The following is a 20,471-nucleotide window of genomic DNA, read 5'->3' on the forward strand; positions in this document are numbered from 1 at the left end:
TATCGTGTGCGTAACTGTGACCAGTGTGAGCACTGAGCAGGATACGGATGTAACGGAATGTTTGGAACGGAATTGTATCTCTTTTCAGGTGACGTGGTGTTAGACTGACCAATTTATTAATCAGTTTTATTTATGATCAGTAAGTAGGTACCTACTTCCAGTCAGTTCATTCCTCAGTTTGAATGAAATACCTACGAAGTATGTTATCAAAGTAATGGTATTTTAAATTGACTATTTTGACTAGCCCCACCTACTCAGTGTGTATACTTGCTGTAATGCTTGTTTGAAATAAGTTTCTTAAGACGACCGATCTGGGCTAGCGCGTAGTGACCCTGCCTGCTAAACCGCGGTCCTGGGTTCGAATCTCGGTACCTAAGGGCGTTTATTTGTGTGATAAGCACATAGTAATAATATATTTGTTCAGGATATAAACCGTGATTACCTTTTTGATTTTCCCGTCGATGTTTTCGGTTTCAGGTGATCATGATGCATGCAGCTATTGCAACTGCGTCGAAATATCGGGACCTCAATAAAAATCAAAAAGGTAAACAGTGTAAACACGGTTTATGTCCCGGTCAATATAAGTCTTATGAAACTAACCGTGAATCAGTTAAAACTCTTATATTTGTTCCTGTATGTTTTTATGTATATAGGTAGGTATGTATTATTTATCTTTTATAAGTGGGCTATTGAAAGTTGTGCATCCCCACTTTTTTTACAAAAAATAACCATGTTACAAAAAAAAGGTATATCGTCGCCTAGCCCAAGTACCACTTTTCGACTCTATTTCAAACACATAAGGTCCAAAAGTGGTAAACCACTTTTTTGGCTGATTGTACAAGCTTTGATTAGTTTGGGGCTTGGTTGATCTGTGTAAGGTGTCCCCCAATATTTATATTTATTTTATATAAGGTGTTAACAAATTAGTCACGGATATTTTTACGGTTGATAACTCCGTTCCTTGAGGATATTTATGTAGAAAGAGTTTGTTATTGTAGTTAACTATTTTTTTTTTGTATTAATTTGTTTAAATTGTACCTGATACGAATAGGCATTTAGGTACTTCTGTATTCGTGGAAGATATTATGCAGTTTCATTTTACTATTAACAACATCGTTACTAGGGTTTAGGTACCTTACTGAAATAATAATAATAACACGTTTACAAAGTCGTTTTTTTCGGTCAAGAGTTAAACATTTATGGGTTGAATATTTATACATTAGCGACTTACCGCTCTTGTGTCTTTTCGGTGGACGTTGCGGAGCTCTGCTCCCGACGGCGGTCGTGCACCAGGCCCATGAACTTGCCGAGCCACGGGTTCTTGGCGCCGTGCCCCATCCCCGACTGCCACATCGTCATCTTGGCTAGCGGTATTCATCAACTGCTTCACTAGCTCAAACCTCCTCTCATATTCCCTCCTTTGACTGTATAAACACACTGCACTACCTAACCCAATTAGAACTACAGTTATCAACGTATAACGGATAATTCTAATTGTGGTTTTAGACATTGTGTCGATGTATTTAGTTATTCAATATGACAGTGTCCGTTTACTTAGTCCGATGACTAACGACAATTACACACATTGATAAAAGTTTTTATTGTTTTTTACACTGTTCATATAATTGTATCGCAACGTACTTTTTAAGGTGCTAGCAGTGATCGAGCCAATGTCTGATTCGGGTACGAAGCTTAATTTTCGAATGTTTATGCCGTACAAAGGATTTCATGATTTATGTTTTCTAATGATATCAACACGAGTGTTCTTTGATAAAAATAAATATTTTGTAACAGATAAATTTACTTTAGCAATATCTAACAAACAATCATCTAAAAATTCACTGTTTGTAGGGGTCTAAGTTTACTTACTTAGTAAGAACAATGATTAAACTAATTAGTAAGAATCCTTTTTGTTTTATTGTTTCGTATTTTTGTTGATAATTATTTTGAATAAAAGCCTATTTAATATTATGTTTATTCACTATGTCATTTATGATGCATTTAAAAATATTTTCAAATGACAGGAAAAAAGTATTATTGTCGTAAGATCCCAATTGTAAACTTGTCACTTTTTTGCACTTGCACTAACATTTTATGATGAAATCTAATATTTTAAATAATGGATAATTGATCTATAAACTCCTCAACCTTTTGCTGGTTTATTCTTCCCGCTCTGAAACAAAAGATACATTCTTAATTAATGAGAGATATTCATATTCAAATACCTAACTAAATATTCAAGACTATTAAATATCTATGTAAAATATTACAAGTGTTTTTGAAAAGTGTTGTCACAAGCGTGTAGCTATAGTTTAGTAGGTACCTAAAAAGTTCAAAACAAGCATTTTGGACAATAACGATATGGAAGTAATGTGCTGATTCCGAGTGCCTTAAATTAAACCAGACATGGAATTCAATAGTGTTATCAGTCATTAATGTTTTTGACTTGGGTACTAATTTTCACAACATAATTCATTTTTGAACCGTGTGGTGACGGGTTAAGAATTTCACCACCCCCTTTCTTCCCGTGGGTGTCGTAGAAGGCGACTGTGGGATATGGGGTAAATTGTGGCGTAGGCGAGAGGCTGGCAACCTGTCACTGCAATGTCACAGGTTCGTTTTCTTTCAACCCCTTATTTGCCAAGAGTGGCACTGTAACTTTAGCAGTTTCATGTGCTCTGCCTACCCCTATATGGGAAACAGGCGTGATTGTATGTATGTATGTATGTATGAAAATTTTCTCAGCAGTAATGTACTGTAAACATGGTTGCGATGACAGTCAATGACAAGTATCAACGAGCGTTTAACGCGACTGTGTTTGCATTACATTGCAGGACAGATTAATTTGTATGGATATTTTTTTATTTAAATTTTAAGTTAAAGTTGTCCTTATACTAACCACCGTTAAGAGCTTCGCCCGCATTAGGCGAGACGACTAAAACAAACTATAATTAGTCCGTCAGTTAGATTATCAAAGAATTTTAGACACGTATTTTTTTATTTTTTCTCGTAAACGAAAAATGACGACGGTACAGTTCGTTAAAGTTTCGCGTAACGTCACGCCTAGGTACAATTTTTACTTAGAAGTGACGTCACAAGCCCCCGCTCCGGAACTTTGATGCTCATCTTTGTATTGTTTCATTAATTAGAAAAAGCTAAAAATATTATGTGTTCAGTATTTTTGGACGATCTAACGGACGGACTAAACAGAATGCCATTTTTTTATGTAGTTGTCATCCCTTTTGCTTTATAAACGGTGTAACATGACGAAACCGAAAGATTTTATTCATGCATTTCGGAGGGCAAAATAAAGATGAACTTTATATGACGTCAAACAAATTTTGCCATAAATATTTTTCTTGTGTAATTTTTTTTGGTTTTTTTTGGATGCATTTTTACATAACAAGTAAATGTTATTGGTAAAACTAGCACTTAAAATAATTTTTTTTTTTTCTAATAAAATACTTTTTTGCAATGAGTTACTAGGTTACAGTAGTTACTTTTTGATGTCTTTCAACGAGGATAGTTAGATTATGTCCGATAACGGCATCTTAGCCATCAAAACATCATTTTGTTCTGAGAAAGAATAAGTAATTGGTTTTTAAAATGCTTATAACTCTGAAAGTAGGTGAAATCAAGAAAAGTTTATATGACATTTTTATCTTCTAATATAATTAGGAATACGCTGTTAAAATTATTCAGTTTCCTCATGTTACACCATGTATACTGTATGCCAAAGAGTGGAAATACAGTATAAACTTATAAAAAGTTGATTTATATGGCATAAACTCAGAGTAGGTTCAATTTCGGTCTTGGTCAATAGTCTCTCTGGCCTCGGTCAAGTAATAGTTTGAATCTGGATAAGACAGGTGTCAGTAACCCGTTTCAGTAACGTTTAACCATCACATTCCTTATATTGGCTGTAAGTTTTGTGACGATTGATCATCGGGCATTTACATATTTATAGGTAGGTAATATACTATACAAATAAATGACATCAAATATTTAAATGAAAATGCCCACATTTATATAAATTTACTAGCACAGAAATCTTCTGACTTGTCCTACCATAGATCCATTCTTATGTTATATGCATTTATTGTATATAGGTACCTATAAAATATCATTTTAATGTAACTAGCCTAAAAAATGACCAAAACTCGAAATAGCTTTGACATGCGCCATAAAATATATAATGTCTCATCCAGTTCAAAGTTTGCCATTCCCTTATAACGTAATCCAGTTTACCAGAAGCAGTTGCCAAAGAAAATTTTGCAATTTGGCAATCACTTGAGCAATAAGGACGATTTGGCCAACATTTTGAATAAATTGTTAAGTCAAAAAAGTTCCTTCTTAAAATTAGGTTAGGAGAGACTATAGAAAAAGAAATACATATATTTACTCGTAAGTTTATTTCTTTTTGATGATGATCATCGTGTAGTGTTACCGTGACGATGACGCGCACATTACTTAAATCTATAAACATTAGTACGAAATTACGAACCAAAGCACGCGTCTTTGACAATGGCATGATTCTATATAAATACGGTTTACGGAGTTATAAATATGTTTTGAATGTAGATATTTGGAATATTTAAAACTTTAACAATAAAATTACCTACAGTTTCTGTGAAATTGTGAAGAATGCTTTAAAAGAGTAATAATAAGGTAATTATTAGGAATCTAATGTATACAATAGCTATATAAACCGGCCACGAGCATGTCAAACCATGCATAGAGTATGCTTCCATGACAACTTTCTCACACAAAATGTAACCATGAACAGCTAAAGCAGGTACGTAGATTATGAATAGTATGATGTACATATACTATACTACTCGTACATCACAGCAACATTATAGTGGAGTAAAAGTAAGGTACCCTGGACATAATTCAATAACTCGTCCTTTTTGATATTTTATTGGGTATTATTATTAAGCATCAAATAGTAATTATGTACATAGATAAAAAAAAAGACGATCGTATTCATATCTTATAAAAATCATGAGATAAAGTACATTATCCCACTTTTCGCTAACAGCAAAATAGTTAACCGAAAACTTTGTTAGATTAACTTTGTGGTGCACTCAGATGCGATCAGTTATTAGCGATATTACACAGAAAATAAATCTGATTGTGTACTTTTTTTTACCGTTTTCATTTAATGTGAATATCTAGGTAGGTAAAAATGGTGACCATGATATATATATCAATTTGCATTGTATTAAGTATATATAGACATTTAACACCGATCTTAAACATATATTTTTAACGCTTAAATAAACATGAATTTCTCAGTAGGTATAAATTGTAACTGAGATTTTTTTGCTTAAGACCAGGTTTTTGTGTACTATAATCATGATTTTATCAAAATTAATACTGTGAAGGTCGCGCTTAAGAAACTGTAAATGTCAGTAATTTAAAAGGGTGCAAAGTTGTCGTAGAGCGGCTGTCGCGGGGCGGGGGAGCGCGCGGGGCGCGGGCCTGGGAGAGCGCGCCGCGCACCGGCCGCGTCACCGCGGCGGATCGGTTAATAGGTTAGGGACGTAAGGTACCGGCCACACCAGAGCGTCGCGTGTCTCGGGGCGCGGACGGACGTCCGCGCCACGCCACCTGAGTGTAATTCAAAAATCGTCTCCTCAGTACATTTTGTATAGGAAGGACGTAAGACGCGCCCCAGGCGGCGTGGCGCGCGCCGCGCCGCCTGGGACTTGGTGCCAATAGGACCATCTCGGGGTTATACCCGTTCGATTAAAAAAATAATTTGAAAATCGGTCCACGATTCTCGGAGATATCGAGTAACAAAAAAACCGACCAAGAGCGTGTCGGTCCACGCTCAGTGTAGGGTTCCGTAGTTTATCGTATTTTTCTCAAAACAATTTTCCTAGAAAGTCTTTATAAAGTTCTACTTTTTTGATCTTTTTTCATATTTTTTTAAACATAAGGTTCAAAATATAGAGGGGGGGGACGCACTTTTTTTCCTTTAGGAGCGATTATTTCCGAAAATATTAATATGATCAAAAACCGGCCAAGAGCGTGTCGGGCCACGCTCAGTGTAGGGTTCCGTAGTTTTCAGTATTTTTCTCAAAAACTACTGAACCTATCAAGTTCAAAACAATTTTCCTAGAAAGTCTTTATAAAGTTCTACTTTTGTGATTTTTTTCATATTTTTTAAACATATGGTTCAAAAGTTAGAGGGTTGGGGACGCACTTTTTTTTTCTTTAGGAGCGATTATTTCCGAAAATATTAATATTATCAAAAAACGATCTTAGTAAACCCTTATTCATTTTTAAATACCTATCCAACAATATATCATACGTTGGGGTTGGAATGAAAAAAAAATCAGCCCCCACTTTACATGTAGGGGGTACCCTAATAAAACATTTTTTTCCATTTTTTATTTTTGCACTTTGTTGGCGTGATTGATACATTGGTACCAAATTTCAGCTTTCTAGTGCTTACGGTTACTGAGATTATCCGCGGACGGACGGACAGACAGACAGACAGGGGAAACTATAAGGATTCCTAGTTGACTACGGAACCCTAAAAAACATTCAGTCGAATTGAGAACCTCCTACTTTTTTTGAAGTCGGTTAAAAAAACAACCTTTATTGCCGGCCGGCATACGGCTAACCGATTGAAACAGAAACATAAATGAAAAGAGAGGGCGAACGGCGACACCTGTGTGTCGGCGATTTCAAAGGTAAGCGCACGTGCACCCGATCTCGCTACCTACGCCCAGGTGCGGGCGCGGCTTTCGACCTTCGCGCCGTGCAATAGAATTTAATGTCGGCTGCTCGTGTGCGGTCTGTTTGTTTTATAGAGTGGCGGCATTTTCAACATCAAAGGGCAAAATTCTGCAAAATTTTGTGCAAAATTCTGTTATATCAATAACTTCTCACGTCACTAGATTATCGACTTTGAATGTCGAGTATATTTATAGTATCATCACTTTATTTCAGTGTACGAATTTCGTATGTGTTAAAAATCATTGTTCTAGCTTCATAAACCAGGGAGGAAATAATGGAGAGCGTTTATATGTCTTGTTTTGCCTTAATTCAATATCATCACATATTTTTGTTGCTGATAAAATAATACATCCTATATATCAAGGCCTTGTAGCTCGGCGAAAGAATCGTGATCGCGGAGTGCGCCGGCACTGATTATAATTATTTTGTCCAGTTATTATAATAACCTATACAAAAAGTACCGATAGAATAGGTATTCTAATCTATATCTGCATAGAACTATTTAAAACAAACCACAAAAGTTCATAGTTGATCGTTATTGGTACAGTCAGCAACTCAGCTGTGAATAAAGATAAAGTGCCAAATATATGTATACACATACCTTAATGTACCAAGTACCAACACTTGTACAGGAAATAAAATACTCTATACATATTTTTGGCACTTTGTCTTGCCAGCTGTGTTGTTGACTGTACACGATCTAAAAAGGAGCCGAACGGTTATTATAATTACGCGGCGACTTGCGTAGTCGGCGGCCGCGCGATACATAGTGCTGTCTCTGTTCAGGCCCCGTAGCCGAATGCCATTTCTCCGACGCGAAACGAAAACGAAACGCAGTCTGGCTCTGTCGCGCCAATACGCAAGAGCGATAGAGATAGATATCTACTAGCGTTTCGTTTCGTGAGCGTTTGTGCCATTCGGCTACGCACCCTGTTCTCACTACCACGAATTTGAAGAACAATATTGCTGTCTCTCTCAATCTTTAGGCGTCATTCATATATTACGTCATACTAAATGTGACAATCCATGTTAAAGGATTAAAAAAGCGTGACATTGGGGGGTCCAAATAATAGTCCATAAACCACGTCTTTGACCAACGTGAGTGATATCTCTGTCACTCTTTACGTCTTTACTAACAGAAATTTAAATAACAATAGTGCTATCTCTGTCACTCTTTACTAACAGAAATTTAAATAACAAAAATGCTATCTCTGTCACTCTTTACTACCAGGAACTTAAATTATTATAGTGCTATCTCTATTCTCTGTCACTCTTTACTATCAGGAACTTAAATTGTTATAGTGCTATCTCTGTCACTCTTTACTACCAGGACCTTAAATTATTATAGTGCTATCTCTGTCACTCTTTACTGTGTGCGGGAAGTGCACATACCACGAGTTTGACTAACATGAGTGCTATCTCTATCACTCTTTACTACCAGGAACTTTAATTATGATAGTGCTATCTCTGTCACTCTTTACTACCAGGAACATAAATTTTATTATTACAGTGCTATCTCTGTCACTCTTTACTACCAGGAACTTAAATGATTATAGTGCTATCTCTGTCACTCTTTACTGTGTACGGGAAGTGCACATACCACGAGTTTGACTAACATGAGTGCTATCTCTGTCACTCTTTACTACCAGGAACTTAAATGATTATAGTGCTATCTCTGTCACTCTTTACTTCTAGGAACTTAAATATTTTTTTCGGTTTCGGTTTTGGTCTTGGTTTCGGTTTCGATTTCGGTTTTCGTTTCCATTCCCGTTTCGGTTTCCGTTTTCGTTTTCAGTTTTGTTTTTGTTTAAACTAACAGAACTAAAACTAAAACCAAAACCAAACCAGAAACGGGAAACCGAACACGGGAAACCGGATATCGGATACCGTATATCGGATGCTGGTTACCGGTTACTGTCTACCGTTTACCGGATACCGGTTACCGTCTACCGGTTACCGGTCACCGTTTACCGGATACCGGTTAACGGTCATTGGTTACTGGTTACCGGTTACCGGTCACCGAATACCGGAGACCCGTCACCGGTTACCGGTTACCGGATACCGGTTACCGGATACCGTTTACCGGATACCGGTTACCGGATACCGGTTACCGGATACCGGTTACCGGATACCGGATACCGGTTACCGGTTACCGGATACCGGTTACCGGATACCGGATACCGGTTACCGGATACCGGTTACCGGATACCGGATACAGGATACAGGATACCGGATACCGGTTACCGGTTATCGGTTACCGGTTACCGGTTACCGGGTACTAGATACCAGAAACCAGGTTTTGATTTCTGGTTTCTCATGTTACAACGTGTATAGATTAGTCGATACCAAGTCGGACACTTCCGATTAGGCGATTTCGGCTCGCATTGTTACGCAGCATTCGAGTGTTGAGTTTCTCACACATGAGGCCCCCTAATAAAATTTGTACCACTCATATTATTGATTTGACTCTCGCAACACAAACACCTCATGCCCACACAAATACACACAAAATAAAATCATTCACAAACTTCAAATCATTCAAAAACTCAACAGTCACACGCGCTCCTCGCGGTCCTCTAAGAACTCCCTCGCGAGAGTCGACACTTCAAAATGAAGCGACATCGCATCGGCTCATCATCCACAAATCCGAAAAGATCCACCGATAAATTTGTACCGGAAAGACCTCACCGCGACAATGTCATATTACCCAAATTACTTCAAAAATCCTCTGAAAGTGAAACAGTTCATTAGGTTTACCGTAAGAGTGAGTGAGACAGACACGCACTGTGCTTCAAATTTGCCTCGCCAAAATACGTTACACACGACTCGAAAGAATACAGTCTTAAGCGCCGCAAGCTTTCATACATATTACGTTGTTGTGATCCAAGCATCTCGTCAAGCTCGATTTGAGCTAACGACTTGACCAGTTTAACGTGACCTATCGGACTAATTGATTTGTATGACTTTTGTCACTTGTAATAAGGGAGCTCTCTTATACTGGACGGTGAAATATTTGTTATCGAAGCGTTTTGAAAACGCGGCGCCCTTGATATGAAACACGTGTTGACGACTCGCCGCCCGTTCCCGCTACTACTATACTAGCTATACCTACTCTGTGCACGACCTTATTCTGCAGGTAATAACGTTCATATTAAAGCGCAAGTAAGAAAAATATCAATTAAGTAATGAATCTTACATATTTGTTGTTTAATTGATTTCGTATAGTACTAAGAATATATTAACGGCAAAATTTACCATCTTTCAATTTAGTTAGGTATTTTTCCTTTCCTAAAATTATCAATATTTAAGATTTTGAACAAGCGCCAAAAGTATTGGTATAAGTTTTAATAATTTATCAACACACGTAATATTATATTCATAATAAATTGCAGGATTACGGTTAACAATATTTTCTAGTGAAATACGCCTGAAAATGTGTAACTTACTAAACCTTCTTTATAAATGATAGTTCTGTATGAATTATTTATAAAAATTAGATGTTTTTATATGAAATGCAGGTGTCACAACATAATACAAGCACTTTTTCCGGATTACATTTAATACTTTAGTTATAAAATCAAAAAATATTCAAAGTTCGTTTTTATTTTTTTTTAAATTGAATCAGAACCCTAATTTGATTAATAATTTGTATTTTAACTATCACTAATGATACTTTATACGACAGAAAAAGAAAATTACGGTTATCGAATTATGTCCAGGTCAAGCTATTTTTCCTGGTCTATTAGGTACTATTGATCATCCTGATCACATTATCTGTCATTATTAAGGTCTACCTACTTAGACAATTCTTTTGGGGTGATTATTCCCGAAAAGATATTACCTATGTCAAACGTATTTGTAACATTTTGCTTGATACAAAATTAGTTTAGTGCTTATTAAGTATGTACCTAAATTCATCAGGAATGACATGTCTAACGACATTTCGTACCATAGTAGGGTGAAAAAGTTTGTTCCCCACTTTACGCCCAGGCATCTGAGGGGACCCTAAAACATTACTAGTTTTTATTATACTACTTTTTCAGCATGATTGATGCAGACAGATTAAGCTTCGGTCGAAGACATGGACATGGCAAAATTATAATGGTTCCAAGGTGATTACGGAACCCTAAAAAACGTAGGGATGAATAGAATAACAATTTATTGATAAGTTTTTGATTGTGATTCATAATAAGTTTGTCGAACCGACGTTTGTAAACGTTTTAAAATACATTCGGATATAATTCGCCGTTTACACAATCAAGGTAGCGGACTGCATCGCGTGAGCCACGCGAGGGTGCACGGCGGCGCTTTCCTCATAACAACTGGCGCGTTCCGCTGCAGGCCCTCTAGCCAACATACAATTGTCGACGCTCCGTATTGTATCCCAGTAATCTCTCACTATCGCTCTTCAGACCTGATGCTTATTGTTCAGTACGAAGCGTCAACGATTATAAAGCTTGGCTAGAGGTCTGGCTACCGCCCGCCACTGGCTCTTCTCTATAATATCTATTCGCTGTTCCTTTTATAAACTGAGTTGTAGGGCGCACTATCCTCGCTGGTAGGCAAGTACAATAACTTTGTTAAATAGTAAATTTTCTTTAATAGACATATGCCAATATAAGTACCTACATATCTTACCATGTTACGTACATAAATCTTCTGCAAGAATCACTAGATAGAGGAAACCCGAATCAAAATCCGTTGAGTGAAATTGAAATTTGTTTGCGAGGTCTAGAAGACGAACATTGCATACCATCAAAAACCTCATTAATATTCTTAATCATAGAATGATGTAGCATAATATTTGTGTGTGTGTGGATTGAGTGAGCACCTTCCGAAAATAAAAAAAAATATGCTGATCATTTAGTAAAAGTTCTAAAACAATTGTAAAACGAATCTCTGAATTTGTAAAAAGATAAATCAAAAGATACAGCCATTAACATGTGCTCACTCAGTTCTCACAAACTACCAACGAAAACAGTGAATATATTCATTTAACATATAATATTTATATACTAACATTTAGTAAAAAATAGGCCAACCTACCTCTATAAATATTAGATCACCTAGTGACGTATTTAATTTTTTACAAATAGTTTCTTATGCTCACTCAATCCTCACACTTTTGAAAAGCAGAATTTTGATGAAAAACATAAGATTTAGACCGCTATTATATGTGTATAGTTTAGTAAAAGTGAAATGGGAATTTGTAAAATACAAAACGAACCACTAACGTGTCAGGTTTTTTATAATAAATTTTTGTAAGTGCTCACTCAGTCCACACGTTTTGAGAAAGTTAAAAATGTAAATATCTTACGATTTGTAGCACCTAAGACACTCGAAAGTACTTCAACATTTAGTAAAATTTTTTACTAAATATCCACCATCTAATATTTTATATTCGTTGTCTGGTTTTAAAGATATTCAGACATAACTTTTCTCATACAAATGTATCAAGTAGGGTGACCACACTATGTCGGCATTGTCGGCTCCTGATTTTCCCCACCTTCCCATTGTCATATTGAGATTGGGGAGTTTCGTTCAATTTTGATAATAGTTTATATTAAACTAATACCATATTAATTCTCCATCTGCAAACTGTTTTTAGGTTATGTTCTTGGCCTAGTGATGATGTGTAATTGTGTAATTTTTATCGACGTCAGGATAATAACCATATCGACATTCATGCATTAAAAAGGACATGAATGATAATTGGTAAGAAACAAAAAATATAATACTTCACTAGTAAGAAACCAGAACCTGGTAATCTAATCGTGCTAACAGATGAGCGTACCGGATTTGTAAGTGGGAGCGAGAAAATAATAACTATTTCTCGCTCCCATTTACAAGCTAGCAAGCATTCATATGGATGACCTTGGTGCGGTACGGTGCTCGTACGGTCATGTGTTAGCAGCTTTACAGCGTGCGTAGCCGAATGGCATTACTCCGACGCCAAACGAAAACGAAATGCCGTGCCAGTTAGTCTGGCTCTGTCGCGCCAATACGCACGAGCGTTATAGATGTCGATATGGTTATTATCCTGACGTCGATAATAATTACACAATACACATCATCACTAGGCCAAGAACATAACCTAAAAACAGTTTGCAGATGGAGAATTAATATGGCATTAGTTTAATATAAACTATTATCAAAATTGAACGAAACTCCCCAATCTCAATATGACAATGGGAAGGTGGGGAAAATCAGGAGCCGACATAGTGTGGTCACCCTACTTAATACATTTGTATGAGAAAAGTTATGTCTGAATATCTTTAAAACCAGACAACGAATATAAAATATTAGATGGTGGATATTTAGTAAAAAAATTTACTAAATGTTGAAGTACTTTCGAGTGTCTTAGGTGCTACAAATCGTAAGATATTTACATTTTTAACTTTCTCAAAACGTGTGGACTGAGTGAGCACTTACAAAAAAATATTATAAAAAAAACTTAAACGTTAGTGGTTCGTTTTGTATTTTACAAATTCCCATTTCACTTTTACTAAACTATACACATATAATAGCGGTCTAAATCTTATGTTTTTCATCAAAATTCTGCTTTTCAAAAGTGTGAGGATTGAGTGAGCATAAGAAACTATTTGTAAAAAATTAAATACGTCACTAGGTGATCTAATATTTATAGAGGTAGGTTGGCCTATTTTTTACTAAATGTTAGTATATAAATATTAAATATTATATGTCAAATGAATATATTCACTGTTTTCGTTGGTAGTTTGTGAGAACTGAGTGAGCACATGTTAATGGCTGTATCTTTTGATTTATCTTTTTACAAATTCAGAGATTCGTTTTACAATTGTTTTAGAACTTTTACTAAATGATCAGCATATTTTTTTTTATTTTCGGAAGGTGCTCACTCAATCCACACACACACTAATATTTGTGTGTGTACGAATATTCAATTAAAAACTAGATACGTATAAAAACTAGACTAGACTCATCTAAGAAACAGAACTCCAGAATTTTTGAAGCCTCAAATCTACCGGCAATACGCCAAACCCTGTCTGGTGTTGCGAAAATGTCCATACCCGTCTGTTATTTCTTACGATTTACGATCGAGCGATTCTCCATTTTCGCATTACTTTTGTTACTTGTCTTACTCTTGATTGAGAATATGTGAGGTCAGCGCGATTTAGGTCTAATATTGGTTTAAGCACACCTCGGACACTGGCGATCAAATATATGAAAGAGGCGCGTTCCTAGCACACAGTCTAAGCTCGTGTAGGTTAACGCGTACTATGCTTGTATGAGTGGAATATGACAGGTTGACTGTTCGCGTTTTTTGACAGGCGGTTTGAGCGCCCGCCCCCCTAAATTATATGTATACTATTTATAGACACCGTGTGGATGGTGTATAGGACGCTCCACGGGTTAAGTATATTAAAGTTAGATAGATAGATAAATAACTTTATTTGTATCCACAACACAACATATAAAGGCTTACAATCGGCTGTATGCCACAAATACCTACTCGTATGTGGTAGACATCAGGACTTCGCGAATGAAAGATTCAAATAAAGTACTTCACTTAATGTATCTCCTTCATTCACTAAATCAACTCGAATTCATTAAGTTCTTTACTTCAGCAGGTCAGCTAAACCGTTACATTCAATAAAGCTTCTATCTATCTATCTATCTTTACATTCGATTACTTGCTTTTTCGCTTAGAGAGTGACAAGGACGTCACGGTTAAAACTTTGATTCATAGAATTTTATTTGAATAATTCATATTTAATAAGACTATCTGGCAAATTAATCATTTATTTCAATATTTCCGAGAATCAGACATCAATCAGAACTGAAACCAATATTGTTGGTACCGATAAAACCAATTAATAATATACTGAACTAATCGGAACTATAATAAAACTGTGAATTGCGAACGATACATATCATTATTTTTATTTGGTGACATATTTTACGTAGTGTACTCAGGTAATTCCGAACGTCATAAACCGTCGGTAAATTCCGAAAAGGGACCCTTATTACTATGGAATCACGGGTGATTATCATTTGAATTTCGGAATTATCCGATTAACGGCATTACCCGAATACATTTTATGTCTAGTATGTGGGTATTACACGGATCCGCGAGACACAGGCACCACGTATAACACCGTGCCTTGGCACCCAACACCCATAGATTGTTTAGTGCACTTTCTCCTAAGTAATTAAAATGTATAATCATTTTAATAAATGACTATGAAATAACATTACAAACCCTGGCTCCACGATTAAAAATAAAATAATAGAATTAATCTCCTCGATTGAGTACTTTCCAACAATAAGCTACTTTATATTTCGAATACCACACCACCAACTAACTACTACTATATTCACCATAATTATTTCCATCGACAACCCGATTCTAGCAAATTGCAATCTAACTAGGATTGACATGATCAGAATAAGTCTCATTCCTATTATTTTATTCAGTTTCAAACGAACTAAATTAACTTTGTTTTACGTATTGAACTTGGTTGGTGGTTGGTTGGTTGGTTGGTGGTCCTTTATTTATTTCTTAAATTGAATCTTCTCATTTTTAATTTGAATCAAGTTCAATCCGTAAAATAAAGTGAAATATGAGAAGATACCATTTAAAAAATAAATAGAGGAATAATAGAAATCGCCTACGCTATTTTATTTAAAAAATTATTTACTTAAGCCACAGTATAGTAAAGAGTACTATCGTACAGTATGGCCACTCCCGCTCGCCGCTGAAAGTGCCGCCCACCCCCTCTCGGTTACCTCACAGTTACCGCCTGTCAAAAACGCGAACAATGATTAGTCATAAATATAAAACCAAAACTGGGAACAAGTTTTACACTTTGAGAGCCAAAGCTCGGCTATTCGGTTTTCTGTGTGCGTAGCCGAATGCACAAACGCTCACGATAATATCTGTTTCGCAGCTATCTATCTCTATCGCTCTTACGTATTGGCGCAACAGAGCTAGACTGCATTTCAGTCGGCGTCTGATGGCGTCGACGATTGCCATTCGGCTACGCCGGCTGTTCTTCGGCCTTCCACTACAAACCCATTATCTCATGTTATCGTCTACGCTCGTAGCAAGTAGCACAAGGGAAAGCGCTCGGCAGGTTCTCTGCTCGTAGTCGCCTTCCTCTACGAAACGCTTGGACCGGCTACGAGTTGCGGCTACGAGCTACGTTAACGAGTTCACAGCCAAGGCAAGGTTCAAGTACTCGCTGCCCCAACAGGTCAATTCAAACCACACTAAAGGATATCATTCAAATATCGTCTATTTCGTTCGTGCTTGTCCATAGGCGAGTTGTGCGAGCAAGACGCACGATTACTAAATGACAAATATTCAGATATAGTTCTTTATTGGTGTATGCTTGAAATTAACCGATCGCATAATAAATTATTAAGTCACTTGACCGAATAGGTAGAAGCACTTAGTTCTCAAGTGTAACAAATATTTTCAATACCTATTTACATACCTACTTGTGAGATTTATTTTCCACCGTGAGCTGTGATTTAGGAGCGTATAATCATATAGTTCTGCATTCGATACTAATTAGTCTAATTACATTATAAAACGCAATATTCTGATCTGGAATTTTGTTGAAGTTTCATATGCCATGACTCAGCATATATAATATTTTCGTTACATAGTTAATAGTGATACCGGGAAATATTAAACTTACTTAATATGTACATCAACCGCGCACATCAACCAACACACAACAGCTAGAAGCATTAAGCAACTAGGAAGAGCCGTAATTATAGGAATTTACAACTCCGTTATAACTATTCGTAATGAAACTTCTGTGAGACCCAGACAAGTATTAAAAGGATTATAAAGGATTTTTAGTCGAAAATTGATCATTTTTACTCCGCTTTGCTTAAACCTTATTTTTATAAGTATTTTTAGGCAGCTGTATTTTACATTATAAATTAGGTAAGTCCATACTTATCCATACTAATCCATACTAATATTATAAATGGGAAAGTGTGTGTGTCTGTTTGTTTGTCCGTCTTTCACGGCAAAGCGGAGCGACAGATTGACTTGATTTTTTTAAGTAGAGATGAGTGAAGGGATGGAGAGTGACATAGGATACTTTTTGTCTCTTTCTAACTCCCCACTTCCCTAAAATGGGGGGGTGGAAGTTTGTATGGAGCATTCCGCAATTTTCAAACTTAGCGCGAGCCAAGCCGCGGGCAAGAAAGCTAGTTATCTATAATTCTTTTGTTTATCCAATTTCAATTTCTAATTGGGTATTTTTACGAAATAAAACTATGGAAACGGATTAAATCGCGTATACTTAATGAATTTGCAATTCATCCCGACGTTTCGAACACTTTACAGCGTTCGTGGTCAACGGGTGACTGAGGAAAAATTACAATGTGCAAAAGCTACCCACATACAAGAAAAAATCGGGATCGGGATGAATAAAATTGTAAATTCATTATACGCGATTTAATCCGTTTCCATAGTTTTATTTCATGAGTAACTATCGCGGTAACCGAAGACAATATTGGGTATTTTTACTTATTGGCCGATATTAGGTATAAACATTTGATTTTTTTATATTACCTCGTAAGGCCTAATGTACATTACAATGTACATAGTGTTGCAATCTAATTTGAACCTTCCACGAACTGAATAAAGTCGAATTTCCATTGTTACATTGTTTTTTTAATCAAACGAAAATCTTACCAATTAAGAAGAAGAAGAATAAGGTTCAGATTCAAAATGGGAAAACTAACTGTGGGCCTTACGAAGAGGGAAAAAATAATAAATATATTTTAACATAAAAATTTGTGGTTAAGAAATGAATATCGCTTGGTGTTTACATTAGATTCGCGCTACAATCAAAACCAAAATTGTGGTAAAGGCACCAGTTTGCAGTTCAGGAAATTAAAACTCGGTTGGTATTTACCAGGAAGCGAGCTAGCAAATAGCAGGAGATATTAATTCTTGTCCGTGTACGCTTGCAACCTACCCGTACATAAGCAAACAAATAATAAAGCCAGGACATATTTACACTACACAATAGTAAAATGAAAATTAATTTAACGCGTTTTTAATTATGCCATATGAATATGGAATACACACAACATTATGCTAATATTGTTGTACTTAATCTAGGTTTTGGTATTTTAGTGACAACTACCAAATACGATTTTTGATAAACTTTTATACAACTTCAAGGGTAGAATGTTTCCTGAAATAAGTGTCACCTTATTTAACTATTATGTTATTAAAAGGTCTTTATTAAGTAGATAGATATATAAGTATGTATAATATAACATACTGTTGGGGATGGTTAACAAAAGATAAAGCTAAAATAATATGTATCTACGCGTGTCATTCTTCAATAAAACTATACACAAATTACCTAATTGATTTCAGATATCACTATCAGCACTAGGCTTATAATAGTTATAATTGACAGATTAAAGTGTTGGCGCAAAACGAAAATAACTTTAAGAGCAAATATTTTAGCCGGGTATTTATTTACCACGTCAGTGTTTGTTTCAAGGTGTATCTCATTAATAAGGCTCTATTTACGGCATATAGTTACCCCGCTGATTAACGGCTGCCTCCACCTGCTCCGAGACTCTCTGAGTTTCTACATATAACCAGCTTCGTTCTCCCGCCCACCTCACGCTCTCGACAGCTCTTTACTAAGAGAGACTACCTACGCCTAGCGCTTTTATCTACCAATGTACCGCCTTCAGAAAAGTAGACATTAAAAAGTGGCAACAAAACCTCGTCCTTATAGCATCAATTTATATTCAAAAACGGAACGACACTACAATGTTGCGACTGTACCGTCGTTTCGGTTGTACCCTTTCATTTCGCTACATTTGGTTTAGATGCGCATAGACGCACCATCAAAATGAGCTTGTCAGATAGCGGCCTAAAAGAGTCCGTCAGGATGGCGTGAGAGATGTCTGAATAGTCACAACATTTGCACCAAATAGCGAAGAAAACTGTACCTCAAGCAATCAAGCATTAAATAGATAGTTACATAGACACTCTGTTCTGACATAGCCACGCATAGCCGTGTATCGCCCCAATGTGTGGGAACTATGTTCTGAAGCATATTATCAATAAACTGTACCTCTGTAAACTGCCAATAATATTTAAATATACACGTAATATCGGTCAAATCAACAACATTTTTTTTGCTGCTCTCATTTACTTAAATAAATGACCTGTATGCTTGCCGATCAATTTGCAACAGGCGCTTGTTTTTCTCGTATTACCTATAATATTTTTACAATATAATCATCATCATTAGGCCTTGTTCATCTTTACAGATGATTTAAGCAGCATCTCTGATCGAGCGACAGCGCTGCTTGTGGCCATATAATCCAATTCGTGATCGGCATAATCTACCACATAGTCAAAGAGGATCAAGTATTACAGAGAGTTACTGCCGAAGTAAAATGTGTAATCACAGTGCATAGACTGCCATCTCTTGACACAGGCTTAGAACTTTTGAACCTCAGTTTTGACAATTTGGCCCATATTCTTAGCTTGATATGTGTCAAAATGTCAAATATTAATATTAGCGCCATCTAGCTGAGCGTACCCCAAAGGTGTAATGCCATCTAGGCCACCGTACCTTTTTCTGAGGTACGTTTTTTTCTTAGACTTTATCTGTCTATACGGAGTTATATATGTCTTTGCACATAGTGTTACGTGAAAACAAGCGCCTGTTGCAAATTGGTCGGCAAACATACATGTCATTCATTTAATGATATGAGAGCAGTAAAAAAAAATGTTGTTGATTTGACCGATAAATGTTATTATTGGCAGTTTAGTGAGGTACAGTTTAGGTACAGTTTATTGATATGTGTTCCAGAACATAGTTCCCACACGTTGGGGTGATACACGGCTAGCGCGCCAAGCTGACGTCAGAACGGCGTGTCTATGTAACTATCTATTTAATGCTTGATTGCTTGAGGTACAGTTTTCTTCGCTATAGGTACAGTTATTTGGTGCAAATTTTGTGACTATTCAGACACGCCTAAAAACCCATTAAATTTTTTTTTGTCGCTTGCCAATAGGACGCATTGAGTGGGACCTTTTGACTAACTTAACACATATTACCTTACCAAAGAATATGATATATGTACCTGAAACGACACCAAACTCGGAAAGTATTTATTCTACTGGCTAGTGGCTAGTCTAGCCATTCCGAAATAACTAGTTACCTACACAAATAAAGCTAGGCGGTAAGGTTAGGGGAAGGTTGCGATCATTGGACCAGCGCTTTGATTCGACCACTTCAATATTTAAAAATCTAATCGTGCTAGATGGAATACAGTAAGGTACAAGGTGACCTTAGGCCTCACCTTGGGCCACCCCGTAACCTCAATCGCGCCTCGCTTCCCGGAAAAGAGAGACACGTCCGTGTGTTTCGTGCGCTGTTGAAGTTAAATTACGCGAAGGAATAAAATCACGAAAGTATAAATACATTGACAATTTAATTTGGTCTTGACGTATAATGCTTAAATGTTAATTAATGAACAAATTTAAAACAACAGTTTCCAGGCATTTGTTTTCTCTATTTTTTAATATTTTTATTTGTGATGTGCAAGGTCAAGGTTAAATTTAGCGACTGGGCTACGCCGGATATTCACGATAAGAGACGCCGGCTCTATGATTTGTATGATCTGCGAACAAATGATAAAAGGCCGGAATTTATAAAGTACGTAAAGAATTT

This window comes from Leguminivora glycinivorella, chromosome Z (genome assembly GCF_023078275.1).
Source record: "Leguminivora glycinivorella isolate SPB_JAAS2020 chromosome Z, LegGlyc_1.1, whole genome shotgun sequence".
NCBI lineage: Eukaryota > Metazoa > Arthropoda > Insecta > Lepidoptera > Tortricidae > Leguminivora > Leguminivora glycinivorella.